At 38.6% G+C, this 21,707-nt stretch overlaps 1 long non-coding RNA gene across 1 annotated transcript in view; it reads left to right on the top strand.

Annotated features, from left to right (window-relative positions):
• Window positions 1-2,844: 2,844 nt before the first annotated feature.
• LOC135229465 (uncharacterized) overlaps window positions 2,845-21,707 on the top strand; it is a 641,317-nt gene continuing 622,454 nt past the window's right edge. Inside the window, exons 1-2 of the long non-coding RNA XR_010320163.1 lie at window positions 2,845-4,332; window positions 6,084-6,197. This is a non-coding gene — a long non-coding RNA (uncharacterized LOC135229465). The remainder of the gene's footprint in view (window positions 4,333-6,083; window positions 6,198-21,707) is intronic.

The raw sequence follows: 21,707 nt of genomic DNA on the forward strand, positions 1-21,707 counted from the left end.
GTTAGCAGCTGAATGCATTAACCGTTTGCACCTCCCAAGGACTACAACATCTATCTATGTTTATTTCTGTATTACTTGTCTTTATACTATATACATACATACACACATACGTACACACACATAGACATCACACAGATGCTTTGGACTTCAACTAGCAGGGCTCTATTAATTGTTGATAGAAAAGTATTGATATCAATTATAAATGCTTATTTGTCCATTTCTTCTTTCAGATTTATTAGTTTTTGTATTTTGGAGCCCTGTTGTTAAATACGTACACATTTAGGATTGTTGTATCTTTTTGGAGAATTGAACCTTTATTATGTTATGTCCCTACTTATTCCCAATAAGACTCCTTTTTCTGAAGTATAATTTGTCTGATATTAATATAGCTACTGCAGTAGAACTGGATAATTTTCAACCATTTCAAGAGGTAGCATAAGATCAAGAACTGATGGTATAAAAGGAAGAAATCGAAGCTGCATTGAAGGCATTGGTGAAAAACTACCCTCTCTCCACCATCTTCACTAACCCTGACACCAACTGTCCCTCACACAGCACTCCCTACTTCTCTGCTGGGTTCAATAATTCATTGCAATGGCCACACAGAGCTCGCAGTCCATATTCATGATTATGGGGTTTATTAGGGAAGTAACAGTTACAACTCAGGCTCAAAGACACTCAGAATACAGTTCTTCTATCAGGACAGCCTCTTCCCTCCTGTGCTCATAGGCGTGCCTCTGCCTGGCCTTGGGCCTCTCTCCAAAGGCACTCAGCTTTCCTTCTCCATGGGCCATCATCTCCTATAGCCGGGTCCCTGTTGCTTGGTCTCTCCTGCCATGGCATCTTACCGTCTTCAGGGTTACAGCTTCCTCTCTCTATCTCAGTCTCCTGCTTCTAGGAGCTTCTCAGTGCAGGGATCTCAGGTCCATAATATATGCTCAGCTCCTGGCTGTTCTTCCTTGATGGGAGTTGAATCCTCCTCTTTGCTCTGGAACTGGTGCTCTTTGAAGGGAAAACTAAACAATCCCCTTGGTGAGCCACAATTACCCTATCACACAGTCCTGCCCAAGCACCAGGGTGGATGTTATAAGACCATGGCTAGAAAGGCCACACAAAGTAAACAATCACATCACAGTACCTTGGACTCATTTTTCAAGTGAAGTATCAAAAATCCCATACAAACAAATTGGTAAAGAACATAATCAACAGCAAGAACATTTTCATAATTATGTTTTCCGTATTTGGAAGAAATCTATAGCACTATTCTTATTTTGCCCATTCAAAGGGATCACAGAGATTAGTGGTAGATATTGCAGTACCAGAAAACTCTCTGGTGAAACAGTCTGTGAGCAGTCTTACAAACACGGATATTCCACCAGAGTCAAAAGAATGACGTTACATTAGTCATCAAAAAGAACATTTCAAGATCTAGCCTGAAGTACAATGTTGTCACTGATAGGCTATTACCCATACACTTACAAGGAAGACCAGTTTATATGACTATTCAAATTTATGCACCAACCACTAATGCCAAAGACAAAGAAATTGAAGATTTTAAACAACGTCTGCAGCCTGAAATTGATCAAACATGCAATCAAGATGCATTGATAATTACTGGTCTTTAGAATGTTAAAGTTGGAAACAAAGAAGGAAAAGTAGTTGGAAAACACAGCATTGCTCATAGAAATGATGCCAGAAATCTCATGAAAGAAGTTTGCAAGACCAGTGACTCATCCACTGCAAATATCTTTCTTCACCAACATAAACGGCAGCTATACACGTGGACTTTACCAGATGGAATACACAGGAATCAAACTGACTACATCTGTGGAAAGAGAAGATGGGAAAACTCATATCATCAGTCAGAACAAGGCCAGGGATCGATTGTGAAACAGACTGTCAATTGCTCACATGGGAGTTCAAGCTGAAACTGAAGAAAATTAGAATAAGTCAAAAAGGGCCAAAGTACGACCTTGAGTATATCTTACCTGTACTTACAGACCACCTCGAGAATACATTTTACGTGTTAAACTTAACAACTGAAGACCAGGTGAGTTGTGGAATGACATCAAGGACATCACACATGAAGAAAGCAAGAGGTCCTTTAAAAGACAGGAAAGAAAGAAAAGACCAAAACGGATGTCAGAAGAGACTCTGAACCTTGCTCTTGAATGTCGGGTAGCTAAAGTGAAAGGAAGAAATGACGAAGTAATAGAGCTGAAGAGAAGATTTCAAAGGGTGGCTTGAGAAGAAAAAGTATTATAATGACATGTGTAAAGATCTGGAGATGGATAACCAAAACGGAAGAACACTCAGCATTTCTCAAGCTGAAAGAACTGAAGAAAAAACTCAACCCTTGAGTTGCAATACTGAAGGATTCTACGGGTATAATATTAAATGACGCAGGAAGCATCAAAAGAAGATGAAAGTAATACCCACAGTCACTATACCAAAAAGGATTGGTCGGCCTTCAACCATTTCAGGAAGTAGCATATGATCAGAAACCGATGATACTGAAGGAAGAAGTTCATGCTGCCCTGAAGGAATTGGTGAGAAAAAAAAGCCTCCGAGAATTGACGGAATACCAACTGAGATGTTTCACCAAATGGATGCAGCACTGGAATCGCTCACTTGTCTAATCCCAAGAAATATGGCCTACGAACTGGCAAGCATCCATATTTACGCCTATTCCTATGAAAGGTGATCCAACCAAATGTGGAAATTATCAAACAATATCATTAATATCACATGCAAGTAATATTCTGCTAAAAATCATTCAAAAGCAGCTGCAGCAGTACATTGACAGGGAACTGCCAGAAATTTAAGCAGGTTTCAGAAGAGGACATGGAAGAAGGGATATCACAGCTGATGTCATATCGATTCTGGCTGAAAGCAGAGAATACCAGAAAGATGTTTACCTGTGTATTATTGACTATGCAAAGGCATTTGACTGCTTGGGTCATAACAAATTATGGATAACATTGCGAAGAGTGGGAATCCCAGAACACTCAATTGTGCTGATGAGGAACCTGATCAAGAGGTAGACGTTCAAACAGAAAAAGGTGATACTACGTGGTTTAAAGTCAGGAAAGGTGTGTGTCAGGGTTGTATCCTTTCACAATACTTATTTAATCTGCAAATAATCTGAGAAGCTAGACTATACGAAGAACACGACATCAGGATTGGAGGAAGACTCATTAACAACCTGCATTTTGCAGATGACACAACCCCGCTTGCTAAAAGATAAGAGGTCTTGAAGCACTTACTGATGAAGATCAAAGACCGCGGCCTTCAGTAGAGATTGCACCTCAACATGAAGAAAACAAAAATCCTCACAACTGGGCCAATGAGCAACATCGTGATAAACGGAGAAAAGATTGAAGTTGTCAAGGATTTCATCTTATTTGGATCCACAATCAACACGCATGGACACAGCAGTTAAGAAATCAAAAGATGCATTGCATTAGGGAAACTGGCTGCAAAAGACCTCTAAAGTGTTGAAAAGCAAAGACATCACCTTGAAAACGAAGATGCAACTGATCCAAGCCACAGTGTTTTCAGTGGCCTCGTATGTGTGGGAAAGCTGGCTGATGAATAAGGAAGACTGTAGAAGAACTGATGCCTTTTAATTGTCGTATTGGTGAAGAATTCTGAATACACCATGAATTGCCAAAAGAATGAAAAAATCTATCTTGAAAGAAGTATAACCAGAACGTACCCTAGGCTAGAAGCAAAGATGGCCAGACTACATCCTACATACTTTGGACCTGTTTTCAGGAGGAATTAGTCCATGGAGAAGAATATCATGTACTATTTCTTTGGACTATCTAAGACCTGAAGAACAAAATCTCATGGTCCAAATTAACGTTTTTACTTACTAATTTTCAAATGTAGCCCTGGTGGAACATTTGGTTAAGAGCTTGGCTGAAACTAAAAGGTCTCAACCAGCCTCTCCTTAGAAGCCCTGCTGTGCAGTTCTATTCTGTCCAATAGGGTCACTGTTAGTTAAAATTTAATCCACAGCAATGAGTTATTTAATTTTCAAATACAAATTTGTTGTGTTAATGTCTAAATTCTAAATTAAATTTTATTTTATAAACTACCTGTTTTATAAATTTACTTTCTATTATTCAAATTTATTGTTATGGTAGAATCAAATTTAAAAAGTGACATAATTTTATATCCAGGCAAAATGAAATGGCAATAACTAAGTGGAGTGCAAAAATGGAAGCCTGCAGGAGATAAAAAGAAAATGATTTGTGAATCCCTAAAGACAATCCCCAAATTCCTTTTTAGAATGTAATAAATCAGAAGAGACTTCTTCCATTAAAGGTACGTGCTTATGGGTGGGAATCATCCTACTAGTACCACTAGTGCTGAAATTAAGGATGGCAATACAAATATAACAGGATTTGTTCCAAATTCTGCATCCATTTCTTGCTGTAGTAAAAAAAAAAAATTAGTAATGATCTAGAAAGTGAAACTAAGAATATTAAATTGTCACATCTGCAGACCCCATAAATAACAGAAATGCAGATCCTGCCTTGTGGAATAATTTTCTTTCAATGAAGTAAATTACTGGATCAAAAGAGGCCCAAGTGATTCTCAACATTACAGTTGTCCACTTGTAAATTTGTGTTGAAAATTCCTGGATGGTAAACAAAGTTCTATAGCCAGAATTTTTTCTAGAGTGCAAAGTTAATGATGAAAATTATAAGAGGGAGTGGCTACTGCAATCTCCATCAGTCAGCTCAGTGTATTGTTTTGTTTGCAAACCTACTAACCAAACAAACCCGTCATCCTCACTTAATTCTTGAATTGTTACAGATGAATTTAGCAATTGGTGCAAATTGAATAGGATCAGTAAACATGAAAATAGTTCAATTCACAGAGATCATGTTATCATATTTAAACCAAACACATTGTTCTGGCTTAACTTATGAACTGGAATCACAAATTAATGAACATCAGTATTGAAAAGCCATTTTGTAATGTGTCCTTGTTGTCATAACAATCACCGAATGGGGACTATCTTCGTGAAAAAGAAATGAAGTCTTTGGGTCCCCACGAAATGGAAAATTTTAAAGTTGACTTCAACTTGTTGCTCATTTGATCTATTTTTAGCAAGTCACATCTCAAAATATGGTAACACAGGAAAGGGCAATCCATCCTATAATTCTAAAATAATGTGTAAAAAATTTATAATCTTGATAAGTGATGAAGTTCAATCAACTACTGTCAGTGAAATAAGCATAGCTCGATATTTCATTTTGTCTGTGGATTCCACTTCTGAGCCTTCTCATACAGGCCAGCTAAGGATTGTTTAAAGATCCATATCTCCAACAGATAGAAAACCTGTGTGGTGATTTATCACATTTCCTAGCTTAAAAAATCATACTGGTAAAGACATTGCAAAGCAAGTGTTTCACTGATAATGTGAAGCTTGCAAAATTGATTTTTCTAAGTGCAGAGACCAATCCTATGACAATGCTGTGAAATGTCACTGCATTATAAAGGTATGCAACAGAAAATTCTAGAATGTAATGAATACGCCATTTTCGTACCAAGGTGCTACATATTCACTTAATTTTGTAGGATGTATCACAATGGATTTTTGTCAAAAAAATGATTTTTTTCTTCTATTCAGATATTTTACAAATTTTTTGCCATCTCTATTCACCGATGAGCTGTTCATAGGCAATGATCAGCATTAAAATGTCTTTCTAATAACCACTGGGAAGCACATGCTATAGCAACGAGTGCAATCCTGGAATCACACACCCAGATTCTAGGTGCCATAGAGAATATTGCTGAAGACCAGTCACAAAAAGGCGATACCAGAACAGAAGCTTAAAACGTCGCCAACGAAATGGAAACACAGACCATGTATTTATGTTTATGTATAATAATATATTCCATCATTTTCATTTGACGAGTCAATTCTCCAAGATTCAGAAGTAAATTTATAGACATGCATAGATCTCTACCAGCTATTAACAAGATATTTACATAAGAGAATATTTTGAAAACACAATAAAACAAATACTGCCAAATACTGATTATCAAGCAGTTTATTGTTGCAGAAGCATTAGAAGAAACAAGTAAATGACAGAAATGCTCCAGAAGTATTGAGTGCCAGGAATCAATTTTACATAACCACCATCACTGACACACTTGAATCTTGCATGAAATGAAGGGTAAGGATGTATGAAGTTCCTTCTGATATTTTTTTCCTTCTTAATGTGAATATAACTGATGAAGAATTCCTGAAGGTATCCAATAAATTAGCACAGGCTTATCCTGATGAGGAAACCCTGGTGGCATAGTGGGTAAGTGCTACGACTGCTAACCAAGAGGACGGCAGTTCAAATCCACCAGGCGCTCCTTGGAAACTCTATCGGGCAGTTCTACTCTGTCCTATAGGGGCGGGATGAGTCAGAATCGACTCGACGGCAGTGGGTTTGGATTTATCCTGATGACTTAAGACAAACCTTTATGGAGAAGTGCTACAATATCATTCTTACGTTAGAATTAAGTTTAGAGATTCAAGTCAAATTTTACTCATGTAGGCATGTAAATCAAAAAACCAAACCCATTGCTGGTGAATTGATTTCAACACACAGCAACGCTATAGGACAGAGTAGAATTGCCCCCATAGGGTTTCCATGGAGCAGCTTAGCAGCTGAGTTCTTAACCACTGCACCACCAGTGCTCCAAATATACTCTGGCCCAGTAGTTCAAATGCAACAGCCGCTCCTTGAAAACCCTATGAGGCAGTTCTACTCTGACCTATAGGGTCATTATGCATCAGAATTGACTCCAACCCAACGGGTTTGTTCTGCCTACTGCCTCATCCCTATTTCATTTTCTCAGAGATAAGTTTCTGTGATAGTGTCAGATTCAGGAATGTGATGAAAAATGTCTCTTGTAGGGGTGGGGCCAAGATGGCAGAGTAGTCAGATGCTTTATGTAGCCCCTCTTATAACGAAGACCCAGAGAAGTAAATCGATTATATATGACAATCTAGGAGCCCTGAACATCAAAGGTGAAGTTACAGAATTGGACTTAGTGGCAGGGGGAGAGGAATATGGTTCAGAAGCAGTGAGAGCTTGACAGACCTGACCCGGCACAAACCAGCACCCTGCAGGCTGGATCGGATGGCATGTGCGGTGACGCAAGCAGTGACGCTCGGGACATGTTTTCCACATCTGAAGAGATCGAGTGGTGGAAAGCCTACACAAGCCTCCATAAGCAGTGAAAAGCAGTGCTAAGTTGGCAAAAGATAAGTACATGCATTTAAAATGCCACACAAATCAAAAATCATCCCCTTTGGGAAGAACATCTCTCCCATTTACCTGCTTCCTCCCTCTCTGTTTTCAGTCTTGGACCAGCTTTGGCTATTTCTGGGTCCCCTGGGCCAGAAGTAGGAACTATCACATGCCCTGGAGCAGGAACAAACAACAAAAAATAATCTGCCAGCTTCCCTAAGCCAGGAACTTAGGGAAGGCACAGATATAAGGGGTCCAAGGACTTTGAATGCCTTTCACCCTTGCATAGATCTGTGTGGGCCCATTTCAACAGCATAGGCTCTCATTAGCACACTACGACAGGGTATATACCTGAAGCCTATTTTCAACTCTATCAGCTATAAAGTGGAGGGGCAGATTTCTGATATTTGACAACGTTCTGCCAATTAAGCAGGGTCCTCACCTACCCACATCAGTGACCTGAGGGTTGGTGGCTCCATCCATGCCACCTAGCCACCCAATTCAGGAGTCCAAGAGTAAGTGGTGAATCCCAGTTCTTACAACCAACAGCATTGGGTGACCATGGTCTGGCTGCAAAACCCACCCACCTATGTGCTCTAGGGAACAGGGACATGCTTTCCTCCCAGACACTCAAGGGCAGTCATTCCCCCCACAGTAGCCAGACACCTGTACCTACACCAATCAACCCTGTCTATGTAGGACTGTAGGTAAGAGCCTACACCACACACTTGGTGACCGACTACCTGGACACCTGAGCTGAATCCATACAAGAATGTAAAAGGGCTCCTAGGCTCACATACCTAGTAACAGCTCTGATCACCTGGTGACAGGACGTAAGAGCTTCAAAAGGTGCCAATAATCAAACTAGCTCACCCAAGCAGCCTATTTGGGCATATCAAAATAAAACAAGAAGCTAGGACACAGTACACACACACACACAAAAAAAACCAAACCCAGTGCCGTCAAGTAGATTCCGACTCAGCAAGCAAACATAAAATAAATGAATATAATAACTCACTAATGGCTCAGAGACAAGTGTAAATATCAAATAACATAAAGAGGCAGACCATGATGGATTCAGGAAGCTCCCAAAACAACAAATCAAGAAATCTTCGAAATGAAGAGAAATTCCAGGAATTACTGCAGGAAGAATTTAAAAGATTAAGAGACCGAGCTCTTCAAGAGATCCAGGAGGAGATCACGCAAAACGAAGAACAAGCCAAGGAACACACAGATAAAACAAAAGAGGAACTTAAGAAGGTTAGACAAGAGTATAATGACAAATGTAACAGGCTGCAAGAATCCATAGAAAGATAGCAAGCAAATCCAAAAGAGTAACAATAAAATTTCAGAATTAGACAACTCAATAGAAAACAAGAGGAGCAGAATTGAGGCACTGGAAGTCAGAATTAGTGAGACTGAAGATAAAGCAATTGACGCCAAGTTATTTGAGGAAAAATCAGATAAAATAATTTTTTAAAATTGAAGAAACTCTAAGAATTATGCGGGACTCTATCAAGAGTGATTGGAACACCAGAATCGGGGTGGGGGGTGGAGGATAACAGAAAACACAGTGAGAATTGTTGAAGACTTCTTGGCTAAAAACTTCACTGATCTTGTGAAAGATAAGAAGATATGTATCCAAGATGCTTACTGAACCCCACACAAGGTAGATGCCAAGATAAAGTTACCAGGACATATTATAATCTTGCTTGTCAAAACCAAATATAAAGAGAGAATTTTAAGAGTAGCTAGGGATAAACAAAAAGTCACCTATAAAGACGGGTCAGTAAGACTAAGCTCGGACTACTCAGCAGAAACCATGCAGGCAAGAACGACATATACAAAGCCCTGAAGGAAAAAAAAAAAAATTGCCTGCCAAGAATTATATATCCAGCAAAACTGTCTCTCAAATATGATGGTGAAATTAGGACATTTCCAGACAAGCAGACGTTTAAGGAATTTTTAAAAACCTAACCAATATGACAAGAAATAATAAACGGAGTTCTCCAGTTAGAAAATCAATAACATCAGCTAACAACCCAAAACTAGAACACGGGACAGAACAACCAGATATCAACCCACATAGGGATGTCACAAATAAATGAAAGCTAAAACACTGAAAATGTAGAAACAGAGACAATGATCTGTAAAAGATGACAACATTAACACAAAAAAGAGGGACTAAATAATGTAGTCATAGATTTTTCATATGGAGAGGAAGTCAAGACGATATAAAGAAATAAAAGATTGGTTTAAATTTAGAAAAACACGTAAATGTTAAGGTAACCCAAAGGAAACTAACAATCTTACACATTAAAATTTAAAAAAAGCAAGGAAAACATAAATTTTCAGCAAATACAAAAGCAACAACAAGGAAGAAGATGAAAGACTAAAAAGAAAAACGATTCAGCACAGAAAAAAATAAATTAGCAGTAAATACAAAGGCAACAAAAATGAAGAGGATGGAAAGAAAATGCACAAAGAAAAATGACTCAACAGAGAAAATTAAATGGAATAAGGAAAATGCCAACAAGACATACACAAAAAAGATGAAAATGACAGCACTAAACTCATAAAAAAACTCGTTAACTATGAATAATTACGATAAATGTAAATGGTTTAATTGCACCCATAAGGAGACAGAGAGTAGCAGAATGGATTAGAAAACATGATCCGTCTGTATGCAGACTGCAAGAGACACACCATAGACTCAAAGACATAAACAAACTAAATCTCAAAGAATGAAAAAAAAAATATATATATATATACATACATGAAGCACACTACAATAAAAAATAAGAGTGGCAATATTAATCTCTGATAAAACAGGCTTTAAAGTAAAATCCTCCACAAAGGAAAAGGAAATACACTATATAATGATTAAAGGGTCAATATACCAGGAGGTCAAAATCATAATAAATACTTATACACCCAATGACAGGGCTCCAAAATACATAAAACAAACTCAAACAGCATTGAAAAGAGAAATAGCTCCACAATAATAGTAGAAGACTTCAACATACCACTTCTGATGACAGACAGGATATCCATAAAGAAGCTCAGTAAAGACACGGAAGATCTACTTGGTCTCATAGACTTAAACACAACAGTTTACCCAATGGTAGTCAAGTAAAATTTCTTTTCTAACGCTCATGGAGCATTCTTGAGAATAGACCACATATTAGGCCACAAAACAAGCATTAACAGAATCCAAAACATCAAAATATTACACAGCATGTTTCCTGAGCATACAGCCATTAAAGTCAAAAAGCTGTAGTTATCATAAATTCTAATTTCTTACATATTTTAAACCCAATAATGTCTATTCTTATTATGTTATGCAGTCAGTAATAAAGACACGGAAGATCTAAATACCACAATCAGCCAACTTGGTTTCATAGACTTAAACACAACACTTTACCCAATGGTAGTCAAGTAAACTTTCTTTTCTAACGCTCATGGAGCATTCTTGAGAATAGACCACGTATTAGGCCACAAAGCAAGCATTAACAGAATCCAAAACATCAAAATATTACACAGCATGTTTCCTGACCATAAAGCCATAAAAGTCAAAAGGCTGTAGTTATCATACATTCTAATTTCTTACATATTTTAAACCCAATAATGTCTATTCTTATTATGTTATGCAGTCAGTAATCCTCTATTTTTACTCGTTTCATTAACTTTCATTCCTTCTTGCATCTTAAGCCTTTCTCCTTATTTTCTTTCTGCTTGAAGAATACCTTTGGAATTTTCTTGATTGTGGGCATGCTGATGTTAACTTATCCAGGTTTTGTTTGTCTGAAAACAAAAGGTCTTTGCTCATTCATGATGTTTTTCCTCAACATAGAGTTCTGGGTTGCCATGTATTTTCTCTCTATAATTTAAATATATCATCTTATTGTCTTTTTTTTTATTATCGTAGGGTTGTCACTATTTCTCTAGAGAAGTCATCAGTCAGTTTTTTTGTTTGTCCTTTAAAGATAATCTCTTCCATTCTTTAAGTAGTTTTAAATTATTTCTTTTTTGTGGGGTTTTTTGTCTTTAGCTTCAGCAGTCCTACTATGATGTACCTAGATACGAATTTCTTTGTATTTACCCTACATGGGTCTTATAAGGAAACCCTGGTGGTGCAGCGGTTAAGTGTTATGGCTGCTAAGCAAAAAGGTTAGCAGTTCGAATCCACCAGGCGCTCCTTGGAAACTCTACGGAGCAGTTCTACTCTGTCCTGTAGGGTCGCTTTGAGTCAGAATCGACTCGACGGCAGTGGGTTTTTTGGTTTTTTTTTTTTTTTTGGTTTGGGTTTTGTAAGTCTTCTAGGATCTGTGACTTGATATCATAAATCATTTGAAGAAAATTCTCAGCCATAATCTCAGTTTTTCTGCCTCATTCTTTTTCTTCCTTCTTAAAGTATCTTATGCTAGATATTCTCATTGTATTCTCTATATCTTATTCCTTTTCATATTTTATATATTTTTTCTTTTGTCTATGCCTCTATTTTCTTCCAACGTATCTTCCAGTTCACTGAATCTCTCTTCAGCATTTTTAATCTGCTGTTATATACATGCATTAAGATTTTAACTTCAGCTATAGTTTTCAGTTGAATTTCTAAGTTGATCTTTTTCTTAGTTTCTAGTTTTTTGCCAAATTTCTAAGTCTTGCCTTTATTTCTTTGAACATAATAGAGTTATTTCAGTGTCTTTGTCTGATAGCTCAAATATCTAGTTTTTCTGTGGATCTCATTCTGTTATTTGTTGTTTCTACAGGTTTCACTCTTTTTTTTCTTTTTTTAAACAATTGTTGATTATATTAGAGAGGCGAGGCCAAGATGGCAGAGTAGTGAGACGCCGCCAGTCATCCCTTTTACAAAAAAGACCCGAAAAAACAAGCGAAGCAAGTATATTTATGACAAGCTAGGAGCCCTGAACATCAAAGGCAAAGTAAGAAAACGGACTCAGCGGCGGAGGGAGGGAGAGACTATTCAGAAGCGGAGAGGAGTTACTGGACCTGAATAGCCAGGAACCCTCAGGCACCGTTCCCTGGAGCGACTGCAGTGGGGCTGGCAGTAGCGCTCCACAGGCGTTTAGCTCAGGGAAGGACAGCAAGTTGCACAGACCACTCACACCTCCAGAACAAGAGAAGAACGGCACTCTCGGCAAAAGCTAATTACTTGTGTTTATTTTACTACGCCCCCAGCCCCCAAGCCGGCTTCAGTGGCTGTCAACTTCCCTGGGCCTGAGATAGGCCCTGGTACCACTCTGAGCCATTCTTCCATCCTTGAAGAAGGTATAAGTTCACAACTGGGGGAAAGATAATCTGCCAGCTCAATTAAGCTGGGGAGCTCAGGACAGAAGCAGCTCTTGTTCAGGCACAGACAGTCCATGGGCTTTGAATACCTTTCACCCCACCATGGACCTGTGTGGGCCCATTTCAGGAGAATAGGCCCTTGTTGCCAGACTGCAATGGTTTCAGCTGGACGGTGGAAAGATGGGTGTTTGATGTTTGACACTGCTTTGCCTATTAAACAGGGTCTTCACCTACCCACATCAGGGGCCTAAGGACTGCTGGCTCCACCCACAATACCTAGCCACCTGTGACAGGGCTCCAAGGATAAGTAGTACCTCCCAGAACTTACAACCAAAAGCATTGGGTACCCATCGCCCTTCTGCAGAACCCACCCGTGTGCTCTACAGAACAGGGATGCACTTTCCTCACAGACACTCAGAGGACAGCTGTCAGACCCCTGCCTTGATCAGAGCCTGACCCCCTACTGCAGCCAGATACTTCTGCCTACACCAATAACCACTGCCCCTCTAAGACTGTAGGACAGAGCCCGTACCACACACTTTATGACCAACTACCTGGGCACCTGAGTTGAATCCATACAAGAAAACTAAATGAACTCCTAGGCTCATATGCCTGGTAACAGTGCTAGCCATCTGGTGATAGTACATGAGAGCTTCAAAGGTGAAAATAATCAACCTAGCGCACTCAAGCGGCTTATTTGGGTATACCAAAACTAAACAAAGCAAGAAGCTAGGATACAAAAAGCAAGCATAAAATAAACTGATACAATAACTTACAGATTGCTCAGAGACAACAGTCAATATCAAATCACATAAAGAGGCAGACACGGGGGCAGGACCAAGATGGCTGACTAGGTAGAAGCTTCCGCTTATCCCTCTTGAAACAAAGACTCGAAAAAACAAGTGAATCAATTACATAAAGGACAATCTACAAACCCTGACCATCAAACACAGAACTAAGGAGTTGACCTGAGTGACAGGGGAGCAAAAAGCCACACTGCAGCAGGGACCACTTCCGGAGCCAGTGTCCCACGCCACAGCCTTGAGCCCTCACGGTTCCCTGGTGCCAGAGTGGTGGGGCTGATTGTGGCTTACTGAGACAGGGAAGCACGGATGTAGGCCTAACCCTCAGGAAGAACCTCGGAGGAGACCCAGGCAGCACATTCAGGCTCCAAACAGACGCGGCTGACAGGGAAACGAAAAACCATGGGGAAGCAGCGACTGGTTTTGGAGCCTGGAGTGCAGCGTCCCAGAAAGGAAACCTTGGTGCTGGGCTTTGGACTAAGTGTGGGGGAGCTGATTGCGGCTTCCTGAGATGGTGTGAGCATGGACGCAGCCCTAACCCTCTGGGACAGTCTCAGCAGGGATCCAGCCACCACACACAAGCTACACAATGCTCTGGAATCTCAGAAAAAACAGTCCTCACCAAACAACATAAGTAAACTTTGTATATTTTCCCAGGCTACTCTCTTCTATATATCTGATTCCACCCCTCATTGCCCCAGCCAGCTTCATTAACATTGGAATTCTCTGTGCTAGAGAGTGAAGTGCACTGCTGGATTTTTTTTCTTCTTTCTTTTCTAACCCATTCCCCTGGCCTGAGAAAAGCAGCATTTAACAATCAAAGAAAAAATCCTTCCCTGACTTCCCTAAACTGGAATAACAATACAGAATCAGCTCCATCCAGGCATTAACAGACCCATAGTCTTTGGCTTTCACCCTACAGGTAACTAGGTGGCTATTATACTGCAAAGGCGATTCTGATAGAGATCTCACCATAATTATTTTAGCTCAGCAGTGGAAAGGCAAGTTATGGAGGTCAGATACCTCTCTACCTACTAAACAGAGCCCTCGCTGATCCACAGCAGCGAACTGAGGGCTGAGACTCCACCCACAACACCTAGCCACCTGCTAGAGGGGTCTGAGAATAGTGACATCTCCCAAGCATTGGGTGCCTAAGATACAGCTGCAGAGCCCACCCACCAGAGTGCTCTAGAGAATAGAACCACACCTACCTCACTGACACTTGAAGGAAGGCTGTCAGCATCCTGCCCTCCTTGAAATGTGACCCCCTGCCACTAATAGAAACTGGTGCATACAACCATCACCACTACTCCTCTAAGATAATAGATGAGAGCCTACACCACACACTAGGTGACCAGCTATCAGGACACCTGAGCTGATTCTATTCAAGAATAGTGAATGGACTCATACACTTATATACCTGGTAACAGTTCAGAAAAGCTGGTAACAGGATGTAAGTGATTCAAAACCTACAGCAATCACCATACCACAACCTAGTAGCCCATCTGGGTGTATTGTAACAAAACAAAACAACAAGATAAGACTCAGTGAGCAAATATAAAAGAAAATATTACAATATCTTATAGATGGCTCAGAGACAGCAGTTGACATCAAATCACATGAAGAAGCAGACCATGATTGCTTCTACAAACCCCCAAATCAAAGAATCAAAATCATTCTTGGATGTGGATACATTCCTAGAATTGCCAAATATAGAATATAAAACAATTGTATACAGAATGCTTCAAGACATCAAGAATGACCTCACAAATGAAATAAGGCAATCTACAGAAAAAGCCAAGGAATACACGGGTAAAGCAGTTGAAGAAATCCAAAAGATTAATCAAGAAAATAGTGAAAAAATTAATAAGCTGTAAGAATCCATAGAGAGACAGCATTCAGAAATCCAAAAGATTAACAGTAAAGTCACACAGACAACTCAATAGGAAGTCAGAGGAGCAGACTCGAGGAACTGGAATGCAGAGTGGGAGCGCTGGAGGATAAGACAATTGACACAAATATAGTTGAAGAAAAATCAGATAGTAGAATTTAAAACTATGAAGAAACCCTAAGAATCATGGGGGACTCTATCAAGAATAATTTGCGTGTGATTGGAGTTCCAGACAGGGAGGGGTAACAGAAAATACAGAGAGAATAGTGGAAGATCTGATGGCAGAAAAATTCCCTGGCATCGTGAAAGATGAAAAGATATCTACCCAAGATGCTCATCGAACCTCATACAAAATAGATCCCAAAAGAAAATCACCAAGACATATCATCAAAACTGCCAAAACCAAAGATAAAGAGAAAAATTTAAAAGCACCCAAGGATAAACGAAAAGTTACCTACAAAGGAGAATCAATAAGTTTGCACTATTCGGCAGAAACCATGCAGGCAAGAAGGCAATGGAATAACATATATAGAGCACTCAAAGAAGAAATACTGTCAGCCAAGAATCATATATCCAGCAAAACTCTAAAACATGAAGGTGAAATTAAGATATTTACAGATAAACACAAGCTTAGAGAATTTGCAAAAACCAAACCAAAACTGCAAGAATTACTAAAGGAAATTCTTTGGTCAGAAAATCAATAATATCAGATTCCAACACAACACAAGGTCACAGAACAAAACATCCTGATATCAACTGAGATAGGGAAATCACAAAAACAAAATAAGATTAATTAAAAAAAAACTGCTCAAAACAGGGAATCATTGATGTGATTATGTAAAAGATTACAATAGACAGAAAAGAGGGACTAAATACAGGAGGCATAGATCTTACATATGGAGAGGAAACCAAGGCGATACAGGGCAAAACAACTTAGGTTTTTACTTAGTCAAACCGGGGTAAATATTAAGGTAACCACAACGAGGTCTAACAATTCCATACTTCAAAATAAAAACCAAGATAAACATAATGACTCACCAACATAAACTCAGATACTATAAAAAGGAGGAACACACATTCTACAAAGAAAAACTCAGCACAAAAAAGTAAATGGAAAAACGAAATTGTCAAAAACAGGCATCAAAATGACAGCACTAAACTCATACTTATCTATAATTATATTTAATGTAAATAGACTAAATTCACCAATAATGAGACAGAAAGTTGCAGACTGGATAAAAAAACACGATCAGTCCATATGCTGCCTAAAAGAGACATGCCATAGACGTAGAGACACAAATAAACTAAAACTGAAAGGATGGATAAAAATATATCAAGCAAACAACAATCAAAAAAGACCAGGAGAGGCAATATCAATTTCCAACAAAATAGACTTTAAAGTTAAATCCACCACAAAGGATAAAGAAGGACACTACATAATGATTAAAGGGACAATTTACCAGGAAGATATAACTGTATTAAATATTTATGCACCCAATGATAGGGCCGCAACATTCATAAAACAAACATTAACAGAATTAAAAAGTGAGATAGACACCTCCACAGTTATAGTAGCATACTTCAACACAACACTCTCAGTGAAGGATAGGAAATGCAGTAAGAAGCTCAATACAGACACGGAAGATCTAATTGCTACAATTAAACAACTTCACTTCATAGACTTATACAGAACACTCCACCCAACAGCTGCAAACTATAATTTCTTTTCTAGTGCGCATGAAACATTCTCTAGAATAGATCACATATTAGGTCATAAACCAAGCCTTTACAGAACCCAAAACACTGAAATATTACAAAACATCTTCTCTGAACGAAAGACCATAAAAGTAAAAATCAATAACAGAAAAACCAGGGAAAAGAAATCAAATGCTTGGAAACTGCACAATACCCTGCTCAAAAAAGACTGGGTTATGGAAGACCTTAAGGAGGGAATAAAGAAATTCACAGAATTCAATAAGACTGAAAACACTTCCTGTGAAAACCTTTGGGACATGGTGAAAGCAGTGCTCAGAGGTCAATTTATATCAATAAAGGCACACATATTAAAGAACAGCCAAAATGAAAGAACTGTCCCTACAACTTGAACAAACAGAAAGAGAGCAACAAAAGAAACTGTCAGGCACCAGAAGAAAGCGAAAAATAAAAACTACAGCAAAATTAAATGAATTAGAGAATAGAAAAACAATCAAAAGAGTTAACAAGGCCAAAAACTGCTTCTTTGAAAAAATTAACAAAATTGATAAACCATTGGCCAGACTGACTAAAGAAATACAGGAAAAGAAACCAATAATCCGAGTAAGAAATGGGATGGGCCATATCACAACAGATCCAACTGAAATTAAAACAATCATGTCAGATTACTACAAAAAATTGTACTCTAACAAATTTGAAAACCTAGAAAAAATGGATGAATTCCTAGAAACACACTACCTACCTAAACTAACACAAACTGAAGTACAACAACTAAATAAACCCGTAACAAAAAAAGAGATTGAAAAGGTAATCAAAACACTCCCAACAAAAAAAGCCTTGGCCCTGACGGCTTCACTGCAAAGTTCTACCAAACTTTCAGGGAAGACTTACCACTACTACTGAAGGTATTTCAAAGCATAGAAAAGGACGGAATACTACCTAACTCCTTCTATGAAGCCAGCATAACCCTGATACCAAAACCAGCTAAAGACAACACAAAAAAAAGAAAATTACAGACCTATATCCCTCATGAACATAGATGCAAAAATCCTCAAGAAAATTCTAGCCAACAGAATTCAACAACATATGAAAAAAAAAATCCACCATAACCAAGTAGGATTTATACCAGGTATGCAAGGTTGCTTCAATATTAGAAAAACAATTAATGTAATCCAGCACATAAAAAAAAAGACAAGAACCACATAATTTTATCAATTGATACAGAAAAGGCATTTGACAAAGTCCAACACCCACTCATGATAAAAACTCACAGCAAAATAGGAATAGAAGGAAAATTCCTCAATATAATAAAGGGTATTGATACAAAGCCAATACCCAGCATCATCCTAAATGGAGAGAGCCTGAAAGCATTTCCCTTGAGAATGGGAAACAGACAAGGATCCCCTTTATCACTGCTCTTATTCAACATTGAGCTAGAGGTCCTAGCCAGAGCAACTGGGCTAGACAAAGAAATAAAGGGCATCCAGATTGGTAAGGAAGAAATAAAATTATCTCCATTTTCCAACAACATTATCTTATACACAGAAAACCCTGAGGAATCCTCAAGAAAACTATTAAAACTAATAGAACGGTTCAGCAAAGTTTCAGATTACAATATAAACATACAAAATCAGTTGGATTCCTCTATATCAACAAAAAGAACATTGAAGAGGAAATCACCAAATGAATACCATTCACAGCAGCCCCCAAGAAGATAAAATACTTAGGAATAAACTTTACCAAAAATGTAAAAGAGCTATACCAAGAAAACTACAAGGTACTACTGCAAAAAAACAAAAGGGACCTACGTAATTGGAAAAACATACCTTGCTCATGGATAGGAAGACAACATTGTAAAATTGTCCGTTCTACTAAAAGCCATCTATAGATACAATGTACTTCCGATCCAAATTCCAATGACATTTTTTAAAAACATGGAGAAACAAATCACCAACTTCATATGGAAGGGAAAGAAGTCGCGGAGAAGTAAAGCATTACTAAAAAAGAACAAAGTGGGAGGACTCACTCTTCCTCATATTACAACCAATTATACTGCCACAGTAGTCAAAACAGCCTGGTACTGGTACAACAACAGACACACAGACCAATGGAACAGAATTGAGAATCCAGATAGAAATCCATCCACATATGAGCAGCTGATATTTGACAAAGGCCCAGTGTCAGTTAATTGGGGAGAAGATAGTCTTTTTAACAAAAGGTGCTGCTGTAACTGTATATCCATCTGCAAAAAATGAAACAGGACCCATACCAGGACCCATACCACACACCATGCACAAAAACTAACTCTAAATGAATCAAAGACCTAAACATAAAATCTAAAACGATAAAGATCATGGAAGAAAAAATAGGGACAACATTAGGAGACCTAATACATGGCATAAACAGAATACAAAACATTACTAAAAATGACGAAGAGAAACCAGATAACTGGGAGCTCCTAAAAATCAAACACCTATGCTCATCTAAAGACTTCACCAAAAGAGTAAAAAGAGCACCTACAGACTAGGAAAAAGTTTTCAGCTAAGACATCTCCACCTGGTGCCTGATCTCTAAAATCTACATGACTCTGCTAAAACTCAACCACAAAAAGACAAACAACCCAATTAAAAAATGGGCAAAGGATATGAACAGGCACTTCACTAAAGAAGACATTCAGGCGGCTAACAGATACATGAGGAAATGCTCTCGATCATTAGCCATTAGAGAAATGCAAATCAAAAAACTACAATGAGATTCCATCTCACTCCAACAAGGCTGGCATTAATCCAAAACACACAAAATAATAAATGTTGGAGAGGCCATGGAGAGACTGGAACACTTATACACTGCTGGTGGGAATGTAAAATGGTATACAACCACTTTGGAAGTCAATTTGGCGCTTCCTTAAAAAGTTAGAAATAGAAATATCATACAACCCAGCAATCCCACTCCTCGGAATATATCCTAGAGAAATAAGAGCCTTTACACAAACACATATATGCACATCTATGTTTATTGCAGCACTGTTTACAACAGCAAAAAGATGGAACCAACCAAGGTACGCATCAATGGATGAATGGATAAACAAGGTATATTCACACAATGGAATATTACACATCAATAAAGAACTGTGATGAATCTGTGAAACACTTCATAACATGGAGAAACCTGGAAGGCATTATACTGAGTGAAATTAGTTGCAAAAGGTCAAAAAGTGTATAACACCACTATTATAAGATCTTGAGAAATAGTTTAAACTGAGAAGAACATATTCCTTTGTTGTTACGAGAGGGGGGAGGGAGGGAGGAGAGGGGAGGGGTATTTACTAAAGAGATAGACAAGAACTACTTTGGGTGAATGGAAGGACAACACTCAACACAGTGGAGGTCAGCACAACTGGACTAAACCAAAGCAAAGAAGTTTCCTGAATAAACTGAATGCTTCGAAGGTCAGCAAAGCAGGGGCAGGGGTTTGGGGACCACGGTTTCAGGGGACATCTAAGTCAACTGGAAAAATAAAATCTATTAAGAAAACATTCTGCATCCCACTTTGAAGAGTGGCATCTGGGATCTTAAATGCTAGCAAGCAGCCATCTCAGATGCATCAATGATTCTCAACCCACCTGGATCAAGGGAGAATGGAGAACACCAAGAACATAAGATAATAACGAGCCCAAGAGACAGAAAAGACTACCTGAACTAGAGACTACATCATTCTGAGACCAGAAGAACTAGATAGTGCCGGGCCACAACCAATGACTGCCCTGACAGGGAACATAACAGAGATCCCTTGAGGGAGCAGGAGAACAGTGGGATGCAGACCCCAAATTCTCATAAAAAGACCAGACTTAATGGTCTGACTGAGACTGGAAGGACCCCAGTGATCATGGCCCCCACACCTTCCGTTTACCCAGTACGGGAACCATCCCCAAAGCCAGTTCATCAGACATGGATTGGACTAGACAATGGGTTGGAGAGGGATGCTGGTGAGGCGTGAGCTACTTGATTTGGGTGGACACTTGAGACAATGTTGGCATCTCCTGCCTGGAAGGGAGATGGGTGGGTAGAGGGGCTTAGAAACTGGCAAAATGGTCACAAAAAGAAAGAGTGGAAGGAGGGAGTGGGCTGTCCCATTGTGGGGAAAGTAATTGGGAATATGTAACAAATTGTGTATAAGTTTTTATGTGAGAGACTGGCTTGATCTGTAAACTTTCACTTAAAACACAATAAAAATTATTAAAATAAAAAAAAAAAGAAGCTGACCCATGATTGCTTCAACAAGCTCTCAGAACAAAGACTCAAGCAATCTTCTGCATGAAGGTGCAATCCTGGAATTACCAGATGCAGAATACAAAAGATTAATATACAGAACTCTTAAAGACATTAGGAAGGAAATGAGGCAAAATGCAGAACAAGCCAAGGAACACAAAGATAAAGCAGCTGAAGAAATTAAAAGGGTTACTCAAGAACATAATTAAAAATTTAATAAGCTGCAAAAAACCATAGAGAGATTGCAATCAGAAATTCAGAAGATTAACAATAAAATTACAGAATTAGAAAACTCAATAGAAAGTAAGAAGAGCACAACTGAAGAACTGGAAGGCAGAATTACTGAGACTGAAGATAAAACTCTTGGAACTAATATATTTGAAGAGAAAGCAGATAAAAGAATTTTAAATGAAGAAATCCAAAGAATCATGTGGGACTTTATCAAGAGAAATAA

This window comes from Loxodonta africana, unplaced genomic scaffold (genome assembly GCF_030014295.1).
Source record: "Loxodonta africana isolate mLoxAfr1 unplaced genomic scaffold, mLoxAfr1.hap2 scaffold_31, whole genome shotgun sequence".
NCBI lineage: Eukaryota > Metazoa > Chordata > Mammalia > Proboscidea > Elephantidae > Loxodonta > Loxodonta africana.